Here is a 23,338-nt window from a genome sequence, read left to right as displayed (position 1 = left end):
TTTTAAAGGGGAGGCCCCAACGGTGAACCTCTTCCTCCGGCTCCACCATCTTCGTCAGTCCACTCTAGGCGGCACAGGGTGGTATAGCATACAGACCGAGGCGGGTTATGTCACCGTTTCCAAGTTGACATCTTGCAAGGACTGGAAGGGGCGGTCGGTATATGTTGAGGTTCCGGAGGACTACTCGTTGCCCCGGTCCTTTCAGAGCCGCGTCAATTTGCGGTGCGAGAATCAAGGGGAGCATGACAAATATGTCTCCCGGAGTAAGCTTAAGATGGACGCCAGCAGGGTCTATCTTAATGAGGATGAAACGCGGGCAATGAGGCTGTTTGAGGCTGAGAAGGATGGTACGCCGAAGGGATGGATGCCCCCGACGCAGATCGTTCTTCAGGATGAGCTGCTCTGCCACGTCGGCCTCATACCGGCCCTCAGCCAGGGTGAGTGGGGTCGGTATGAGGCCCATCTTTGCTTTTTATGTTTCTGTATTTGAACTTGGCTTATTTCTTTTGCTTAACTCCTGCTTCGTTTCTTTTGCAGACCGATTTGGCCCGGAACTGCCTGCCTCCGTCCTCCAGAGGTTGGGACAGTTGAAGGCACTGGATGTGACGGCGGCTCAGGCGCAGATTGCCGGTAACGTGCCGCGCCAGAAACCAAAGACAACGTCTACGGCGGCAACGGCGTCAACCCCAGCTCAATCTGCAATCCCCGTTGTCCAAAAGGAGCAGGTGTTCGTTGACGTTGAAGAGGAGGTCACCGTTGTGGAGGGTCCTCCTCCTTCAAATAAGAGAAAAGAGGCCGAGTCTGCCGCCGCTGCTGTTACCGCGGCCCGGAAAGAAAAGGGGCCAATCGGCCCTCTGTCTAAGAAGGCCAGGACCGGTACGGATCTAACCCAGGGCTCGGATTTAGCGGGCTCTTTAGGCATTCTTGATGACAGGCTCTCTGATATGTCAATGAATGTTGACATGGATGCTTTGTCTGAATTTTTTGTAGATCAACCGTCGCCTGCTGCCGGTCCCACTGAACGGCAATTGGAGAAGCGGCCTGTGCAGACGGGCAATCAAAATGTCACCGTCGACTCCTCATCCCTGAAGGTTTCCCCCGCTCAGATTGCGGCGGAGGGTGCAAGGTTGTCCAAGAGGCTGGCGAAGTGGACTGAAATAGCCGGCGCTCACATTATGGAGCAAGAAAAGCTCATGGCTGAGGCAGCTCCTGCGCTCGAACGGCTTAGGCTTGAGCTTGCTGCTTCTAAGGAAGAGGCCGAGAAGGCGAAGAAGGACTTCGTCGCCACCATGAAGAACCTCCTCACTCAGCGAAAGCTTAAGGAGGAAGCTGAGAAGCAGGTCCTAACCGAGAGAGCCAAGGTTGAGGCTGCGTTGGCTAACGCCGCTAAGCTGCGGGAGGAGAGAGAGAAGCTTCAGGGCGGTTACGATGCTATGGTTGAGCAGAGGGAAAAATGGAAGTCCCTGCATCTGACCGAGGCGAAGGAGCACATGAACACAAAGGCCATCCTTGCTCAGAGGGAGAAGGACATTGAGACGCTCCAAACTGTCATCATCCCTGACATGTGTGCCCAGTACCGGGACCAGGCTGAAGATGCTACCAGGGATGTAATTAAAGAGCTCTTTCCTGAAGGCCCCTTCCCGTGGAAAGATTTTGACCGGCTTCTTGATGAGAAGGCGGCTGCTGCGGAGGCAAAGGCGGCGGAGAAGGCAAAGGCGGCGAAGGCCGCTGAGGAGGCTGAGGCCAAGGCGGCCCATGCTGAAAAGGTGAAGGCGGCCAGGGAGGAAGCTGAGAGGGCAAAGGCAGGTGAAGCTGCCAAGTCGGCTTCTGGGTCGCCCACTGATGGTGTTCTTTATTCACGCTGCGGTGGCGGCAAACAAGCATAGGGAGACGGGCGGTCGTCACCCAGATTCACCGGCCCTTCGACGGCTTCACACCTGTTCGGGGCCAACTATTGAGCCTTTCCTCCCTGCCATCCTTTTGGCGCTTCAAGTCTTATGTCTGTAACCTTTTGTTGTACTTTTTGTTTTTGTTAAACTTTTGGTAGGTTGTGTTTAGGCTATCCCTATGGGGACGGCCGTCGACTTTGTTTTGCCTTATCCTGTAAACATTTTTAATAAAGTTTGTTTATTTTGCCTCCATTAAGTTGTCTTCTTACGTTTCAACATATTGAGTGCTTTTTCGTTTTTACTTCCGGCTTGGCCGAGCGGTTAGAAGGCGCATCTCAATTGTACTTAAACGTTTAAACATGTTGGCATGTCGATCGCTTCCTCCACCACCCCGGTCTCGGCCGGGCGGTCGAGATTGCGCTTCCCAACCACCGTTGTGAACATGTTAGCGTATCGGTCGTTGTGTCCCCGTCGCCCCCGGCCTTGGCCGAGGTAAAACGAGGTTACGGCTCGACAGCGTTCGTATCTGTAGACATATTGATCGCTTCCTCTGCCGGGCCTTCGGTTGGCCGAGGCGGCTAGATTTGCGTCTCAACTGTACTTATACGTTCCTATTAGCGTATCGGTCGTTGTGTCCCCGTCACTCCCGGTTTTGGCCGAGGCAATCGGGGTTACGGCTCGACAATGTCAGTATCGTAGACATATTGATCGCTTCCTCTGCCGGGCCTTCGGTTGGCCGAGGCGGCTAGAATTGCGTCTCAACCGTACTTATACGTTCCTAAGCATGTTGGTCGCTTTCGCGAGTATCAATCGCATTTGGCGTGGATCGCCCGGCTGTGGCCGTGGCGTCTATTCTGGCATGACTATGGAGGGGACAAGTATTTTGATGGAAAACTTGGATTATTCTTCATAAGGTATAATCATGCGTTGGGGTGTCCACAACGGTCTCGGACACCTCCGCCGCTATACAAAATATTTCCTTAAGTTGTCCGTGTTCCAGTGGCTCATCAAAGGAACACCCTCCATGTCCGTCAGCCGGTATGTCCCCGGCCTCATTTCTTCAACCACCTTGTAGGGTCCTTCCCAGTTGGCCGTCATTTTTCCATGGACGTTTCCCTTGTTTGTGGCGGCCGACTTTCTTAGGACTAGATCTCCTACTCTTAAGTCCCTTTTTGTGGACCCTACGGTTGTATGCTCTTCTCATCCGGTTTTGATACACTGCCAAGTTGAGCCGTGCCGTGTCTCGACTTTCTTCGACCAGGTCTAGGGAGGCTCTCAGGCCTTCCTCATTTTCGACTGGGTCAAAGGTTTGCGTTCTGAATGTCGGCACCGCTGCTTCAATTGGCAGGACGGCCTCAGACCCATAGACTAGGTGAAATGGACTGTACCCCGTTGCTTCTTTCCCCGTGGTTCGAAGTGACCACAGGACGCCGGGTAGTTCATCAGCCCATCTTCCCTTTAGATCTTCGACCTTCTTTTTTAGCCCGTTTAGGATTGTTTTATTAGCTGCTTCCGCCTGCCCGTTGCTCTGAGGGTGGCAGACGGAGGAGTATGCGAATTTGATTCCGAGCTCCTCCAACCAATTCATCACCATGTCGCTCCAAAACTCTCGGCCGTGGTCAAATACCATGACTTGGGGTAGCCCAAAACGAGTTATGACGTTCTCCCAAATCACTTTTCTTACGGCCGCCGTGGTCTTGGCAGGTACTGCGACAGCCTCGACCCATTTGGTGAAGTAGTCAACGGCGACTATTAGGTACTTCCTTCCTTCGGAGGCCGTCGAAAATGGCCCTAGTAAATCCATCCCCCATTGTGCAAATGGAAGGGGACTAAGCACCGGTTGCAGGTCTCGGGAAGGAGCATGTATAACCGGAGCATGCATCTGACAATTCTTGCACTTCTTGGTTTTTGCTCTGGAATCCTCAAGCATGGTAGGCCAGAAGTAGCCGGCTCGGAGAGCTTTGTGGGCTAGCGTTCTTGCCCCCATGTGATGTCCACAGATGCCTTCGTGAATCTCTGTCAAGATAGCTCCGCGTCGGTGGGGGCCGACACATTTCAAGAGTGGTCTTATTACAGACCTTTTGTATAACTCTCCTTCGAACACTAAGTACCTTGCGGCGATCCTTCTTATCTTCTGCGAGAGACTGCGGTCCTCCGGCAACTCGTTTGTCAGTTTGTATTTCATTATCGGAGTCATCCACGTCGTCTCGGCCTCGATGTCGCCCACCATGCCGACGGTCTCAGTGATGCTTTTAGCATTCCTGATATCCACCAAAGACGGTTCGACCGACATTCTTGATGCTTGAACTAGCAAGTTTTGAGAGAGCGTCGGCTCGGTTGTTCTCGGACACTGGGACACATTGTATTTGGAAAGATTTCAATTTTGCGGTGTCGGCTTTTACCCTTTCCAGGTATCTCACCATCCCGTCGTCTCGAGCCTCATACTCTCCTCTGATTTGATTAGTGACTAAGAGTGAATCTGTTTTCACCACAACATGCTCCGCCCCGGCAGCTCTAGCTAACTCGACTCCAGTTATCACCGCCTCATATTCGGATTCGTTATTTGAGGCCGAGAAGGTAAACTTCAAGGCGTACTGAAACTCGTCCCCGTTAGGGCTGATGATAAGGATGTCGGCTCCTGAGCTGTTTGCCGTGGAGGACCCGTCGGTGTATACTTCCCACACACCGGGATGTGATTCTTCTTGGTATGTGCACTCGGCTAGGAAGTCTGCAAGTGCTTGCCCCTTTATCGAAGGCCTCGGCTTGTACTGAATGCCGAATCCGGATTGCTCCACTGCCCATTTGATAAGTCTGCCTGATTTTTCGAATTTTTCTAAGGCTTTCTCCAATGGCTGGTCGGTTAAGACCGTCACGGGATGTGCATCGAAGTAGGGTTTTAACTTCCTTGCGGCAACGACGACGGCGAAAGCCGCTTTTTCAATCAGTGGGTAATTTCTTTCGGCGGGCGCGATGTATGGCTGATAAAGTAGATTGGGTGTTCTTTGCTTGTTTTCTTCTCACGACGATTACGACCGACCGTGGCCGAGGTAATGCTAAGTATAGATATAGCGTCTCCCCCAGCGTTGGCACTGGACGGGGTCGGGAGAGTTATTAGGTGGGCTTTCATTGTTTGAAAGCCGCACTCTCCTCCTCCCCAAAAAAAGTCTTTATTCCCTTTTAGCACCGTAAAGAACGGAGTGCTCTTGTCGGCTGACCGAGAGATGAAGCGGGTAAGAGCCGCCATCCTCCCGGTCAGTATCATAACCTCTTTTCGATTCCTCGGCTCCGGCAGGTCTAGTATTGCTTGGACTTTCTCTGGATTTGCATCAATTCCCCTGGCACTGACAAGCACGCCGAGGAACTTGCCGGCCCGGACACCGAAGTTCCATTTCATTGGGTTAAGCTTCATCTTATATTTCCTTAGTGAACAAAATGTCTCGCTCAAGTCGGCCAAGTGCTCGCTGTCAGACTTGCTTTTTACAATAGCATCGTCGACGTAAGCCTCGATGTTTCGCCCTTTTTGATCTTGAAACACTTTGTCCACCAGCCTAGTGTAAGTTGCGCCAGCGTTTTTCAAACCGAACGGCATCATTTTATACATGTATGTGCCGTGTATGGTGATGAATGCGCACTTAGGCATGTCTTCCTCGGCCATGAATACCTGATGGTACCCTGAGAAGGCGTCGAGCAGGCTCAGCATAGTGTAGCCTGCCGTTGCGTCAATTAAACTATCTATTCGAGGCAAGGGATATCAATCTTTAGGGCATGCTTTATTAAGATTGGTAAAATCAACACACATCCTCCACGCCCCTGATGACTTCTTTACCATTACAACATTTGCTAGCCACTCAGGGTAAGTACAAGGCATGATAAAGCCTGCCTCTAATAGTTTATCTACCTCGGCCTTGATGGCCTCATCTTTCTCGGCCGAGGAGTTCCTCATCTTCTGCTTGACAGGGCGAGCGGTGGAGAGTACGTTCAGCTTATGAACGATCACCTCCCGGCTCACGCCTGGCATCTCGGCTGCTGAGTATGCGAAGACATCTTTGTTCTTCCTCAGCAGGTCTAGGAGATCGGCTCTGAATTTTGGCTCCAGGCCGACACCGATAGTTAGGGTGCGCCCTGGGTCACCACTTCCTCGGTCTCGGCTCCTTCGACCATGCCGACGTTGGTGTGCATCGGATCACCCTCCTGCTGTAAGGATGGGCTCTTCCCCTTCTCTGATTTCTTCGCCACTTTGAGGGATTGCATGTTGCACCCTCTGGCAGATACTTGGACATTGACAATTTCATCTCTCTCGTCCTTTGAGACGAGCTTTTGTGCTTCCCCCCGGTCCGAGACATACATCAATGTCAGGGCCCGGATGGACATCACTGCATCGGCCTCGCTCAAAGTGACCCGGCCTATGAGGACATTGTAGGCGGACGAACCATCAATAACCACGAACTCAGACCAAACATTTTTGGCCGCATCTGCTTGGCCGAACATCACCGACAACGATTGACCCCGGGGTACCGTAGCCGGCCCAGAGAAGGCGTACGGCGGGTTGGTGCGAGGGCTCGGTCTTCAATCTTCGAGACCGAGATTGAGAAAGCACTCCCCGAACATGATGTTCGTGTAGGCGCCTGTATCAATCAGGCACCTCTTCACCAAGTGTTTGGCTATGTCTAGGTGGACTACGAGCGGATCGCTGTGCGGGGCGATGACTCCTTCGTAGTCCTTCTTTCCGATGGTTATATCGGGGACGGTGGAAGCGGGGGTCGCTGTTTTGGGCACAAAGTTGATGGCTTGGTATAGCTCATTCAGGTGCCGTTTGTGCCCATTAGCTGACCCACCGTTCTCGTTTCCTCCGATGACAACCTGGATCACTCCCATGCGCTGGAATACTGATTTTCTATTCGCCCCATCGGAGCTTGTTTCCTGGCCTCCAGCTACATACTTGCTGAGGGCCCCTTTTCGGATAAGCTCCTCGATGGCGTTCCTCAAATGCCGACAGTTGTCGGTCTTATGGCCGGGTTGGCCGTGGTAGTCGCAGAACTGGTTAAGGTCGCCGTCCCCCCTCGCCTTGGGGGGCCTTGCCCATTTCTGCCCTTCGTTCTTGCTAAGGGCAAAGACTTCGGCCGGTGATTTAACCAGGGGGGTGAGACCGCTGTACCGCTTCGGGGTGTATGGTCCCGAACTCCCCCCGGCGCCCGCCGAGTTCTGTTTCCTATTAAATCTCTCAGGCCGTGACCTATTCATGTCACGGCGTCCTTCGTCTACGTTGTCCCGGCGGCTCCTCCTTTCTGGGTGCCCAGATTCACTGTGGCCTACCCAGGTCTTGTGATAGTCCTCCACCTTTATGGCTCGGTCGGCCATCTTTCTGGCGGAGTCTAGGTTGAGGTCCTCGCACTTGATGAGCTCATTTTTGAACTCGCCTTTCGACAGGCCTTTCATCAGTGCAAAGGCCGCCAGTTCGGTGTTCAGCTCACGAATCTGCTGAACCTTAGCATCGAATCTCTTGACGTAGCTCCGGAGGGACTCGTCCTCCCCCTGTCGGATAGTCAGGATATCTGATGTCTCCACGGCCCTTCGCTTGTTGCAAGCGTATTGGGCTATGAAATTGTCCCTTAGGTCGGCATAACAGTACACCGAGCCATTAGGTAGCCCCTTGTACCAACTCTGAGACATGCCATGGAGGGTCGTTGGGAAGACTCGGCACCACACCTCATCAGGCTGCTCCCATACCGACATGTACGACTCGGAAGCCTCGGCGTGGTCGGTTGGGTCGCTATCCCCTTTGTATGATAGGGGCGGCAGGCTTCAGTTTGGTCGGCACTTGCGGACTTCGAGGACAAAGGCATTGAGGGGTGTCGACCACGTGCCGAATGACACGCGGCGATCGGCTCCTCGCAATCCTAGTCCGGCTTCTCTCCCCGTGGCGGGAAGGGCTTCTTGTTGTCCGACTTTGGAGAGTCGGACTTCTTTCTTCATTTCTTCGGGGGTGGCCTCGTTGTTGCCGCGGCGACGCTATCCTCCCACGAGTGGGGGAAGGACTTTGGTCTGCCACTGGCAACACGGGCTCTGCCGGCGTCCTTGCATGCCCAGCTCCTTGTATTACTCCGGTCAAGTTGTTCGGAGTTACTTTGTAGGCCTTGGTCACCAGTGGAGGCGCTGCCGTCACCGTCGTCGTGACAAGGGTGACCGGCGTACCGCCCATCAGGTCCAGGAATAGCTTCAGTTTGGCTGCATCGACCACATGTCCCATGACAGTGACTTGGCCGGTCGGCAGCGGTGTTTCTGGCTCTCTTGGCATCTCGTACTTCACCGGCTCAATCACTCGGCCGGTGGGGGACTGCCCGATCTCAGAATTAGGGAACGTGTCGTCCTGGTAGAATTCAGTTTCTACACTCACAAGTTCTGGCTGTTTTGACATCCTTTTAGCTCTTTGAATGGTTTTTGGTTGTTTTTGTAAGGTAGGTGACCAGCTTTTAGTATGGATCCCCACAGACGGCGCCAATTGTTCCGGGTGTAATTCCGGAGCAAAGTTGTGACCACGTAAGCTCGTTGAATGATGACTTTGACTTGTTTCTTCCTTTCGCTCTCTCCTGTAAAGATGAACAAACTGAGGGCTCGGCTTGGTACCGAGCGTACTCACTCCGACGCTCAAGTCAGTAAACTTAAAGGGATTAAGTTGTGTGTTACTTGGCAAAGTATATCGTAGAGAGATAAGGGAGTTTATACCAGATTAATAGTGAGTTTTAGGATGAATTGTGGATTATTAGATCGTTTTCTCAATGAGGATTGAGGAGTATTTATAGACTTTCACCTTTTGTCACGTAGTGGCCAAGTGGCCAAGTGGCAGAGCAGGTGGAAAGACTGTTCTACCCTCGGCCAAGGGACCCATGGCAGGCCGGCTGGCCTGGTTGACTCCATGCCGAGGGGACTGGATGTGAGTACGCGGATATGCCTCCCGGCTGGCTAGTTGCCTAGCCGAGACCCAAGTGACAGGCCGACAGGCTGCGTCGGTTAGGCTGTCTAATACGTTGACTTGTTGTGGATATCTTTGACCTTGCTCAATATGTTGACTCGGTCAGCGGGTGCAGAATATGCCCCATCAATAACTAACATATTTAAAGATGTCGGTGATTATAAAATTTCTGGTTATTAAAATAAAATTAATACATAAATAAAATTAATGTTTTAAGTTCGGGCTATTATCCTTTTGAATAACCGGTTGACGGTCTTATAGAAAAGTTACTTTACGGTTTTATAGTTTCTCAAATTTAAACTTTGCCCCATAATTACACTTTCCCCCATAACTACACTTTGCCCTACACCTATGAGTTGTGACCTGCCCACATACATCTCTAACACATCTCGTTTCTTCGACTTTCAACCTTCACATGCTTGTTCGTTCTCTCACCTATTATCTCACCGCCTCCCCTCGATCACTTCATCACCCCAAAAATCTCTCTCATACTCCAACATCATCGTTCCTCTCATACCCAATGGCATTGTCTCATCCAATTCATAGGCTTCTTCTTTTAATTTGATATCATGAATGAAGTAAAGATTATCGATTTATCGAAGTATGTATGTATGTCCATGTATCTGAAATTGTTTGAACAAACACCATTTTTCTAACAAATAAGTCATTTTTTATCACCTTTTTTCGATTCACATTAATTTTCACTCTTGTTTAATTTTTCTTGTACAAAATTATTCCCAAAATTTTCAAACTTATTTTTTGTATTTTGTTCCCCTTTTTTATATTTTACCCGTGCAAAAAATGCACGGGTCGTAATAAAAGATATTATTGATACATGATCATATAAATGAGTGTTATTAAATGTGTAATGCCGTAACATTATAAATAAGTCCATAATTCAAGATTTGACGTAATATAATTTCATAATTTCAGTAGCGGTCTTCATTTTGATGACATAATACGGTTTTTCATCATTAACGTAACTAACCAACATATAACGTACGTATAATTAAAGAAAAAACAGTTTTCATCTACGACAATGGTTTTCATCATTAATGTAATTAAAATAATCGATTCAATCTATCAGTCGCTGCTTCGAACCACTATCACGAGGATATCACCCTGGTTTGGGCTCGGGGACATTGCACGTAAGTTGTATATGTGAGTAGTATTTTTTTTTTTTTTCAAAATGTGCTTTTCCAAAGCATGAGAGTCTAATATCTCCCTGGGTCACTACCACTGTCACCTCCATCATCTCTCCAACTCCCCTCAAATATTAAATAAAAATGAAAATCCGTCCACTCTCAATTTCATCTTATACCCTCATTCTCACTTGGAGGCCTCTTTCTATTCCCTTCAAGTTCCGATTGAAAATCTCACATCAAATCTGCCCTCAAAATTTACTTCACACCTCATATAACGACATTTGCAGTCAATTATCGAAATTATATGTATGATACAAAAATATCGATCTTTATGTATTTCCGACTATTGATTTTTTTTCTTTCATGCAGTATTGTTATTTTTTTTTTACACTAATTCACTGTTTTTCCTTTTTTTTTTGTTTTTTTTCACTATTCTTCAATTATTATGAATAATTATGATGTCTTTCAGACCTTTTTAAAAAAGTTATTTAAATATTGTTGTCTTTAATTATTTCTGTTTTTTTAAGTATTTTTCCATATGTTCATCTCATTCATATTTAAAGGATTTGACTTTTAACATTAAAGCTAATTAAAGTGAATAATCGGAAGAACTTCTTGTAAGTATGATACGAAACTTATATTTCCTCCTTTTTATATTTCTTTGCATTTATTTAAAGTTTATATTTTTTTTCGATTTCGAACGGGAACTTTTTCAAATCTACTTGTATTATACTGGTTATGTTATATTTAGTTCTTTTTATATTTGTTTTCATTTATTTGAAAGTTTATATATTTTCGATTTTTTAAAAAAAACTCTCTTACGGAGTAATCTATTTTCTACGAATTTTTTTTATCTACCTCTACTATATTGTTTATATACGAAAATTTAAAAAAATGACATATCAATATATTTTGTTGTTAAAATGTTAAGAAATAATATACTCTGTATTTGTGATGTTGGAATATAATAGTTATACTGATTTTTTTTTATTTACACAATGAATTTAACTACGTACTCATTCCAGATGATTAATCAATATGCATTGTTCACATTTTATTTGTTCAGGTTAGAAGTAGGAGGACGAATATTTGAAAATTTTATTAATTTTTCGTAATTGTAATTTATTAATATGTAATTGTATAATGTATGATTTTGTGTAAATGTAATCTTAAGTAAATAAAGTTAAGATGGTAAAGAAGAGTGTAATTAATTATGTAGAGATCATGGCGGTCCCCACGTCAGAAAAAAAAAAGAAAAAAAACTGTAACAACCAATAGGAATCCTTTAAATAACCCATCTTTTATACTATGTAGATTGGAAGGGGTTAATATAGTATTGTTATTGGAGTTAGTTTATTTTATTTACAAAGTACAAAGCTGACAGATTTGATTATTTCTATGTTAATTACTTAATCAATAATATAAAGTTTGTACATTGTAATTTGGTTTTATAATCAAGCATGCAAATTAAATTGATCATTATATGAACATGGCAAAGTGGTGGGGCCTTTACTAATAAAAATAAAAATATTGAACTTCAGTCCATTTTTGTATAACTTTAGTCTATTTTTGTATAACTTTAGTCTATTTTTGTATAACTTTAGTCAATTTTTTGTATAACTTTAGTCCATTTTGGTATAACTTTAGTCCATTTTTGTATAACTTTAGTCCTTATTTGAATAACTTTAGTCCATATTTGTCCATATTTGTATAACTTTAGTCCATATTTGTACAACTTCAGTCCATTTTTGTATAACTTTAATCCATTTTTGTATAACTTTAATCCTTATTTGAATAACTTTAGTCCATATTTGTATAAGTTTAGTCCATATTTGTACAACTTCAGTCCATTTTTGTATAACTTTAATCCATTTTTGTATAACTTTAGTCATTTTCGATAAATTAATTGGAGTTTTATATAACTTTAGTCCAAAATTTGTGTAACTTTAGTCCAAAATTGTGTAACTTTAGTACAAAATCGTATAACTTTAGTCCAAAATCGTATAACTTTAGTCCAACAAACGTATAAATTAATTGGAGTTTTATATAATTTTATCATAGATTAGAAACTAAAAAAACCAACAATTTTATCATAGATTCATCAAAAAACAATTAACAATGAAATACAATACAATAACAATAATTGAAATAAAAACGTCGATCTAAAATTTAAATATTTAAATTTGAAAAATTTATATATCGTTTGTATAACTTTAATGCACGCAGTGTATAACTTTAATAGACAAGATGTATAACTTTAGTCCTAAATTTGTGTAACTTCAATTTATACAATGTATAACTTTAGACATTAACAGTATAACTCTATTTTGATTATTGTATAACTTTAAAAAAACTAACCAAAACTAGATCTACAATAAAAAACCAAATAACAATAAAAAAAACAACACCAACAAAAAAACAACAATCACAGAAAAACAACATAAAACCAAACGAAAAAAAAAATGGACGAAAAAAAAGAACGAAAAAAAGAGCAGGGAGGGAGAAAGGAAAAAGATACCAATATCAAAACAATAGCAAACAATAACAATAACAAAATCAAACAAACAAAAGCAAACAATAACAATAACAACAAACAAAATCAAACAAACAAAAGCAAACAATAACAATAACGAGATCTGTCAAGAACAACAACAAACAAACAAAAGCAAACAATAACAATAACAAAATCAAAACATGACACAAACGGACCACGCAAAATCTGGAAAACACACAAAATCTGGAAAAATGCAACAAATAGATACCAATATCAACACAAAAATTCTGAAAAAAAAAAACAAAAAAAAAAAAAACAAAACAAATCTGCAAATTTTTTTTTTTAAAAAAAACCACTTTTCACTTTTCAGATCTGAAAAAGAAAAAGAAAAAGGAGAAAGGCTTGTCGGCAGGAGGGTGGTAGTCGGAGGCAGTGGTGGTTGGCGGCAGGAGGGTTGTAGTCGGAGGCGGCAGTAGGCGGAAGGAAGGACGAGGATTTTTTTGTCGGGATAGGAGAAGGAGACGGTGGTGGTTGTCGGTTGCTGGCTGCTGGTTGTTGTCGGGATACGATGACGGAGAAGGAGGCAGCATGATGAAGGGGATATGAGGACGGAGAAGGAGGCGATGGTGGTGGTTGGCGGCATAAGGGTGGTAGTCGGGCGGCAGTCGGCGGAAGGACGGAGGAGGATTTTTTTTTTTCCCAGATTTATTTTGATTTTGTTTATTGAGAGAGAAGTGAGATAAGTGAGATAGAGAGGGGAAGGGTGAATGATTAATGATGTAGGATGTTAGAATAAGAGGGGGGTTGAATGATTAAGGAGGTAATTAGTGGAGGTGAATTTATGGCCCTCCATTTAGATCTAATCCTATCCCTCCATTTCCTTCATCCAAAGGTCTATATAAGGACTGGGGACTTCTAAGATGTCATGGCCTTAGAAGAACCCTTCTCTCTCTCTCTCTCTCTCTATATATATATATATATATATATATATATATATATATATATATATATATATATATATATATATATATATATATATATATAAAAATAGAGTTTTTCGAGCGATCTGAGAGCGTCCACATCATCAAAAATCAATTTAGGGAAGTACTCCCTCCTATTCATTTTAACCTTCCCCCTTTCCATTTCCATCTATTCATACAACCTTCCCCCTTTCCTTTTTTGGACACCTTTTTCCTTATGAAATGACCTAACTACCCTTACTACTTTTCTATTATTACCAAACTAACCTACCCTAACCCATTTACATAAACCACTAACCCAGCTCACTAACCTAACAATTAACCCTAAACTAACCCAGCCCACTAAACTAACCCTTCCCGCCTTATATTAATACCCACCCAGAAAACCCTAATTACCCCCTCTCTCTCTCTTCCGCCTGATAATCCCCCTCTTTATCTCTCTTCCGCCAATTCATCTCCCCTCTCATCCACATCCTTTTCCCTCTAATCTTCATCATTTCCGCCTACATCTTCATCTATCCCTTCTCATCTTCATCTTTTTCCGCCTCCATCTCCTCTCTGAAATAATGGGAAAACCCAAATCTTCTGTTCCTGAGATTGATCTTCGTTATATGGAGAAGCTTTATGAAGATGCTTATGTGGGTGATTCTGACTATGAGGGAGAAGGTGAGAGTGAGATGGAGATGAAAGTTGAAGAAGTTGTTGCATGTTCTTCAACTGCTGCTCCTTTGATATCTATGGACGAGGACAGGGAGGGGAAGGCTAAGAGGTGGTTAGCCTGTCATCAAACACCATTAGATCGAAGAGTTTTTATGGAGTTGCTCTGTAAATATTGGCCTCAATTTGGGCTTTTACTGGAGTACGAGGTTGAACAAAATGCTAAGGAAGGCAGATCTGATGTTGCATGTCCCTTTTCTGTTGTTGATCTTCATCCAGAAGATGAATTAGACGCGATAAGCATTCGTAGGAGTCCATTGATAACCAGATGGTTTATTGGGGAGATTTCTAAGTACTGGCCTGGTTTTGGGGAAGTTGATTTCTGAGTATTTGCCTTTACGGAGGTTGATTTCTTTTACTTGACCTTTTTATATTGTTTTTAATTATTTTTTTTTTGTTACAAATGGACTAGTGATGATAAACCTGATTAATTTACTCATAATTATCATTAAACTTAATCTGCCCAGTGATGATTTTGTTGAGGGTAGTTGGTTGGCTTCAAAGTTGATGTACATGCACAATGTCACCACCATTGTCCTGTGACGAGGCTGTGTGTGTACAACAACCTTGACTGTATTGTCAAATAGTGCTGCTTTTCACTGAAATTTCAATGTTTAATGTTCATATCTATGCTGCCAAAGACTGAATATTACAAAAGTTGTGCAAAGTTCTAATTAATTTTACATCAGAGACTACAAAATGAAACAACATCCTGATCTACTACATTTTTTGGTCTTGTTTGTCTTTGGTCTCTCTGCTGTTGATAAGTAGCATTTTAGTCGTATTTTACCTCTCATTTATAGCTTATTCCGACTCGATTTTGCGTGCTTAATTGTCTAATTAGCTCATTTAATTACTAATTTATAATAATTCATCGTATTAGTTAAATTTAATAATTAGTCGATTTTTATATAATATTAATAAAACTATTATTTTGTTGTTTATAATTTGTAGGGGTGGCGGAATAACGAAGTTGGGATTTGAGCTTGAGTCGATAATAAAGATGGAAAATGGAGAAGCTAATGAGCAAGGCGGGTTTAAACAATCGAGTGAAGCAAATGAAGGAGAGTTGACAAGTCAAAGTCAACTCTTGACTTAACAAACCAAATCCCACAGCATTACCATTCACCATCGTCATTCATCCTCGCCATGAAATTCAACCTTCATCCCTTGCTTCTCCTCCATCACCCCCGTGTTCAATCATCACCATTTCACACCATGCTCCAAACCCGTCTTCACCTCGTTCATCAACCAGCCTCACGCATCATTGCTCCTCATCCGTTCAAAAAGTCCATCACAATCACCATTTCTACCCGCTGCTCCTCTGCTTCACACTCCACCTGCATCACTTCTAACCTCCACAGCAGCCCGACACCTCCGAGCTCACCATACAACACCACCATTGCCCACCAATCAATTCGACAACAACTGCGACCTACACCCATTTCATTCACCTGCCCTGCAATTTATCATCATCAACAACCTGCACAACTCAACCGCATCACCAACCTCCATCTTCGTCTGCTCCTTTATACACCGTCACCAATGTCCTCCATTAAACAAACTACCAGCAGCAGCTCTCCTCCATCATCAACAATCACCAACTTCTCCTGCCATCAACACCATTCACCATCATCACCATCGTAGCAGACCGGCAACCACCATCGAATTCGTGCATCATCGAACTCGGAATCGAAACTGAGCTAATTTGGAAGCCATTGTTGCCCTGCCGGTCAACCGGCAGCCGACTCCCTCAACCGGCAGAACACACTCAATTTTCCTCTAATTAATTGTGTGCTCGCTGCCGGTCATGACACCGGCAGCCGGGCAACCGGCACGCAACACCACAATCAAAAATCTCGCATCAACCTTTGTCTATTCTACCGGTGCCCCGGCAGCCGTCGTACCGGCATAACACACTTCACATTAATTTCTGTCCCTTGCTTCATTGCCCTCGCTGCCGGTGTCAAGCCCGGCCGCCGGCGGGCCGGCAGGACACCTCTTGGCGTGTTTAGATCCCGTTTTCCCCTTCCCCTTTTTGGTCTTTTCCCTTTTGTTTGTTTCAGTCATATGTGTCGAAATTTTGGGTGGATGAGTTTTGTTATTATTATTATTACTATCATTATTATTAGTAATTAGTAATTAGTAATAATATTATTAATTAATAAATTAGTATATAAGGACACATTACACATTAGATTACACTACTACATTAGAATAGAGACTACCACATTAGATAGAAAAATTAGATTAGTTCATCATTCTCTCTCAATATTGTAGAACCCTAATATTTCCTTTCTCATTTTCATTCAATAAAAAGTTGTAATCTTTCTTTAATTTTAGTTTAATTCTTCCTTTGTTTATGCAAGTTCTTCATTTCTCATTAGTATACAATTAGTATTTTGGGTTGTATTTGAAGATTTGAAGAAATTCATTCTTCCATTATTATCCAAGCTTGCTACTTTCCTCTTTGTTGGTACAATTCTCATCTTTTATTTACATTATTTTCATTTGTTTACATTTCTTATATTGGTTAATTGTTATTCATTCAAAGTTCCCATCTTTATCATGTTTACAATGTTTACTTGTGTTTTGTTGCAATTTATTGTTGAATTCTCACCCATGAACATGTGTGAGTAGTCTAATCTAGGGTCTAGGGGGAATTTGGGTAATTAAGGGGATGAATTTGGGTTGTTAACCTTTTGAATTGAGTGATTATGTGGTTTTTACTCTTAATGCATTTGAAGTGTTTGTGGAAATGCCTCAATGAAAATTGGACATTTCATTAACATGTTTGGCTTACCTTGGTGCATTGTGCTATTAGATGGTTATAGAAGTGTTTATCGATGAGTTTTAATGAAAGTTAGGACATCTCTTTGATGCATTCGGTCCGTCTTGGTGCTCATGCTATTGGGTAGTCTTTATGCTTTATTTGTAGCTAGTTCATCTCGATCAAGTGACAACTTATTGAGGAGCTTAAGGTGACTAAGAAATTAGTCTTAAACCCTTGACCACCATTATTACCCTTTTCTTGTTAGACCTTGTTTCTCCCCCTAATTGCCCTTTGTTAACCCAAAGACCTTAGCCTTCCCTTATTAATTAAAAAACAATTTCATTTAGTTTAAATTTTATACCTTGTTGCATCTTAGTTTATAATTAATCAACTTTATTTTTATTTGACTAAGTTAAGACTTAAACGGACTAAGTATACACCCCCGCCATCTTTGTGTTCGACACCCGAATAAATACTACTTAATTTGGGTTCTTTATAAATTGTTTTTGATTGGGAAGTGACGACAAATCCCTTGTATCAAAATGGCGCCGTTGCCGGGGATGGCGTTAGGTTATGCTTAGTTAGTTAGAGTCTTAGGCTTAGTCTTAGTCTTGTTGTTTGCTTGTTTGTGTAGTTTGTGTGCTTCTTGTAGAGTGTGTGTGATTTTTGCCTCACCCTAGTGTGTAAAAGCACTAGGAGTCTTACGGTTTGTCAAGTTGTATGCCTAGGAGGAACCACCAAGCTTTACTCTTTGACTCCGATCCCGAAAGGCTTTTTAGAGCCTTAAAGAATAGGACCATTGCAAGGGTTATAACCTCTTCTCAAGCAACCATAAACCAAGCAAATCCACCCATCCAACCTCTCATTGAAAACACAACTCAACAACAACCAAACATTACAATTGAGCCTTCAATAGAAAATCCATTTCACAACTTCCAACTTCCAAATAACCCACCTCAAACACCACCTTCTCATATACCAAATCCTCCACCACCACCAATGGCTTTACGCGATCATAACCGTCCAAACCATAATGATGCTTGTAACCCCATCAATTTTGGCACCTTGGCTCCAAACAATTTTGAGATGCACCCGGCTCAAGTTGGCCTAATTGAAAAATACTTGTTTGGAGGACACATTGAAGAAGATGCTCATGCTCACCTAAGGAGGTTCAAGCGGAAAGTCTTTATGATGAAAAAGAATGGGGTATCCGAGGATACACTTAGGATGATGTTATTCCCATTTTCTCTAACGGGCAAGGCGGATCGTTGGTTGTGTGACACCCTTAACTAATCCGATAATTAAACGCGTAAATTTTACGGAAAAACTGGTAGGATATGTTTGTAATTGGTCCAACTATATAAAACCTGTAATTTCAAAAAAATTTCTAAACCAATCACAACATTTCCAACATTCCCAAGAGGCGGGTGCCAAAACCTGCAATGCTAACGAACTAACTTACATGCTATAGCTAACGATAAGAAAATGTAATGATACAAACCCAAAATAGAAAAGGGAGACATATGTCCCTTCAAATTATATACAAAACCAAAAGTTAAAAGGTTTACTATAAGAATAGCCAAACTAGGTCCAAGGTTCCTTATGCTCACTAGCTCGTCTGTGACCCCAACAAAGCATCAACAACCTGTCAAACGCATTTTATACAAACACGAAAGCCACAATTCAGTGGGGAGTAACTTCGAGTCCTCCCAGCCACGAATCGTCAAAATTAATGTAACATGTAATGTAACATGTAAACAATATGATAAACAATGTAATTATCATGTAATCTAACCTATGACCCCTAAACTGACCAAACTAAACTATCATGTGAATCATATAACAAATAGTAATCCAAACTCTATCAACCATAGCCGGCTTGCATCTCACCTTCTATGATTTATAGAATCATCAAACAAGAAAGGCCAATATATCAAAGACAGGCATAAGTTCTTAGTCCCGTCAATAGTCACTTTGTAACTCGAGTCTATACCACGAGGTAGGGAAGGTAATCGAACCGGTATCTTGGCTCAGCGGTTAATATTAATAAAACATGGCCAAGAGACAACACAACCCTAGCCTAAAATCTGCGCAGACCTAGACATGCGGATACACACCACCGCACCCAAGACCCACAATTTTTCTAAAACAAAGTGAGTACCCTAAGGAATCCACCAAAGGGTTGGCTAGTACTTAAGCTGACCACTTACTATCAAAATAAGTAACTGAGGTCATGCCCCAACTTGGATATAAATCCACTAGTCAGGAACACAAAGGCTATCAAGCAGTGAACATATACTCGTCAAAGACTATAAAGACCTATCTATGATGAAGGCCGAAATACTCACCTAGGACCTAGTCCCACTAGTCCCACTTGAATACTTTAGCCCACACCACACAAGACTCACCACACAAGTCAAGTAAGACACCCACTTAACCATAAGAGGGCAAAAAGTCCTACTTACCAACATAAATTCTAACATTCTATCATGTGAAAGGCTATATAAATGTCTATTCAAAGATACAATCCAATGAATCCTCAATAAGTATTCAATACTAATTTCTAATTCTAACAATATTAACCATGTTAAAGGCTTCAGGGAATCTAGGGCCATTTCTACAATATAAGATGCTACTTAAATCAACTAATTACACATGTGAAATAAAAATATAATAAATGGCCTAAAACAAGAAAAAGGCCGATTATCTAATTCATTCAACCGAATTTTTACCCGCAACCCACCTACGACAGTGCGGGTCAAATTGCGGTGACCAATCACTCAATTGACGACATCGAATCGATCAAAGGGATTAAGGCTCGATTTTTCAAGACAATCATCAAATCATTACAATTATTGCTATAAAATTCATTCTGAGCCTATTAATTACAATTTCAATTTATAAACTATCCTAACATTATTTATCACTGTGACAAAAGCTAAATTAGGTGCATATTCCACTTATTATCCTTTAATATATTAGTTGACACTCTCATTTACAAAAGATTCCACCATTTTTAACTTTTGTTTCATTCTTCATTTTGTGATAAACACCATAATCCAATACAACAAAGTTAAACCCCTAAACACTACTCGGAATATTTTAATCAACTGAACTAACTAATTATGAACAGAAATCATAATTAGAACGGGACAATACTCATGTCTTTATCGACTAAACTAGCTAATAGAAGGCGAGAATAAAACGAACAATGCATGGAAAACCGCGAAACAAGCAACGGGCCGACCCGGGCCAGCCGTGGGCCTGCCGGGCTGCTGCCGGGCCCGCTGCCGCCACCATTACTCCTCTTTTTTTCCATTTTTATTCATTATAAGACCGTCTGAAACATAATTAATCGTTCCCAATACTAACTTGTTAACTAAAACTAACAAAAATACATGGATTAAACATGCATGCATCAAATTTAATCATGTGAAAATTATTACTCAAACAAAAATCACAAAACATACAAAAACAACAAAGCATGTGACGATCTTTTGTCGAGTAACTCGAAATATGTTACCTTAAGCTAGAAAATGAGCAATTAGCACCTCAAAACCCAAACCCTAACAACAACTAGCCGCTATCCTCGACAATATACGAGTCCCCGAACTCGTCACAATAAAAACGATATTTACCCAAAATTCACCTAAATAAACAATAAAAACGCACAAATAAGCATAAATACCGAATTTTACCCAAAATTCGTCTTAAAACAACTTCAAGAAAACTAAAATTAAAACATACAAGGTTGTAGATCTCGACGAGGGGATTCCGAAAATATAAATTATGCGAGAATCCGAGTAGAAACGAAGAAATTATGTCGATTTTGGCTTGAAATGTATATGAAATGGTGTTTTGAATGTTTTTGGAAGGTAGAAGAAGAAGATAGAGGAAAAATCAGAAAAAAAAAGAAAGGAAGGGGGGTGTGGTCCGCGGGAAAGGGAGAAAGGAAAGGAGGGAGTCGGGTTTGAGTCGGGATTTTTCGAGTCGGTTTTGACTCGTTTCGATAATAATTAAAACCGTAAGTCAAATGCAAATTCCGACAAGACCAAAGTTTTTAAACACGAGATTACAAGAAAATTGAATATTTATACTACCCATTTCCAAATTCGTTTACCCAATGTTCAAAAGAATTGTTATTTTCCCCCCGATACGCCCTTATTTCGAAATAAAAAGTTTTACACGGTTTAAACTATTTTTAAACATCTCGAAACTATCAAAATAAATACTTTTCTTCAAAATATAATAAAATTATATTTCTTTGAATTATTTTTACTTTAAATACTTAAATATCAACTTTTATTTGATTAATAAATTATTTCCGAAATATATTAACGGTCCGAAATTACGGGGCGTTACAGGTTGAATGTGCACCCTCCGGACACATTTACTACATGGGATGCTTTAGCCAAGGCGTTCCTAGAGAAGTATTATCCATCATCAAAGACCGCCATGCTCCGAAATGAGATCCACACTTTCCAACAAGAGGATGGAGAATCCTTAGGTGAGGCATGGGACCGGTATCAAGACCTCATTGCTAGTTGCCCTCACCATGGAATTCCGGATTGGTATGTCACACAAACCTTCTTCCAAACCTTGTTGCCAAGAACAAAAGAAATGGTGAATGCTTCCGTGGGAGGGGGATTCGATCATTTGGGTGATGAGGAGGGCACTACTCTAATGAAGAAAATGGTGGACTCCGAGGCAAACTATGGCACAAGAGTGAATGTCTTGAGAAGAAGCAAGCACCCTCCCGAATTCTTAGTGAATGTGGAAACTAATGCTAAGCTTGATATGCTCACAAAAAAGCTTGAAGAGTTGAGTAAGAAGAAGCAAGTGAACCAAGTAAATCAAACTACTACTTCTCATGGACCATCCATGGAGGAAGTGATGCAAAGATCAACATGTGAGTCATGTGGAGGGATGGGTCACACTTATGAAGTATGTGCAAATAACCATTACAACAACTTTGATGGGAACAATGTGCAAGAGGTGAATGCTTTCCAAGCATTTAACAATTTTTCCAACCGTCCACCTAGACCCTCATTCAACAACAACCAAGGATCCAACCAAAACTTTGCCAACCAATCTCAAGCATATCAAGATTATAGGGGTAACCAAGGGAACCAAGGTAATCAAAACTTTTACCAAGGAAACCAAGGAAACCAAGCTAACCTAGGGTTTGGCCAAGGATTCAATCAATGGAACAACAACAATGGGTTCAATCAAGGATACAACGATAATCAAAGGTACAACCAAGGGCAAAATCAAGGGTTCAATCAAGGGTACCAAGGGAACAACCAAAATTCCAACTTTAAAGATCAAGGATATGGCTTTTCTCTTCCAATTTCCAACCAACCTTTCAACCAAGAGCCACCACCCCAAACAAGCAATACCATGGGAGATGATAAATATGAAAACTTGGTGAAGTTGATAGGGGATTTGGCAAGTAATACCCAACAACAAATCAAGAGTCTTGAAGCTAAATTGGCTTCCCAAGCTCTCATGAGTTCTCAAAAACCACCGGGTGTATTTCTAAGACAAGGGCAAAATCCAAGGGACCCTATGAAGTCAAAGGAAGTTAATGCTATCATGGTTGGAGTTGAAGAGGAAAAAGAAGAGTCATTTGATTTGCCAAGTCAAGAGGAGTTATCTTACACTACTCCTTTTTCCATGGCTATGGAAACCTTTCAAGAAGTTGACCATGATCCCGAAAAAGAGAGCAAGGGAGATTATGTTCTTGAGCAAATAATGACAATTCATGGTACAAACTTGGATGTTGAAGTCGACCCGGATAAGGGAGAGATGGTTATGACTACACCAACCATTATGAGTGAAGAATTTGTGCTTGAAGAAATTGTGAAAGCACCAAATGTGGTGGTAGAAGTTAAGAAGAACCCGGAAGAAGAAGAGATGGTGATGATAGAAGAACACTCTTTGGCCAAGCAAGAAGAAGTCATTTCTAGAAGAGTGGATATTAGTAGCCATGAGCTTGATGCCTCAAGTGAGAAGTGCAATGTGGTCAAATCTAAAGAAATTCCCGTCAAACTTGATGATCCCGGGAGTTTCTCAATTTCATGTACCGTTGGTGACCAAAAGGTAAATAGTGCTTTATGTGACTTAGGGTCAAGTGTGAGTGTCATACCACTTGCCCTTGTGAAGAGGTTGAATATTTCAGGCTTAGCCCGCACTTCCATTACAATCAAACTTGCCGATGGAACAATCAAATCTCCAAATGGGATTCTCAAGGATATCATGGTTCAAATTGGTAAGCTTTCAATTCCTACCGACTTTGTTGTGTTGGACATCCCTATGGGAAGACGCTCTCGTGTGATTCTTGATAGGCCATTTTTGGCCACGGGAGGAG

The 23,338-nt window shown here is 42.3% G+C and overlaps 1 non-coding gene across 1 annotated transcript; it reads right to left on the bottom strand.

Moving 5' to 3' along the window:
- Positions 1-21,423: 21,423 nt before the first annotated feature.
- LOC141624570 (small nucleolar RNA R71) lies at positions 21,424-21,530 on the bottom strand. Its single transcript, XR_012534376.1, has one exon. It is a non-coding gene; the product is annotated as a small nucleolar RNA R71 (small nucleolar RNA).
- Positions 21,531-23,338: the final 1,808 nt, after the last annotated feature.

The sequence above is a fragment of the Silene latifolia genome, chromosome X (genome assembly GCF_048544455.1).
Source record: "Silene latifolia isolate original U9 population chromosome X, ASM4854445v1, whole genome shotgun sequence".
Taxonomy (NCBI): Eukaryota; Viridiplantae; Streptophyta; class Magnoliopsida; order Caryophyllales; family Caryophyllaceae; genus Silene; species Silene latifolia.
This window is presented reverse-complemented; position numbering and strand designations above follow the sequence as displayed.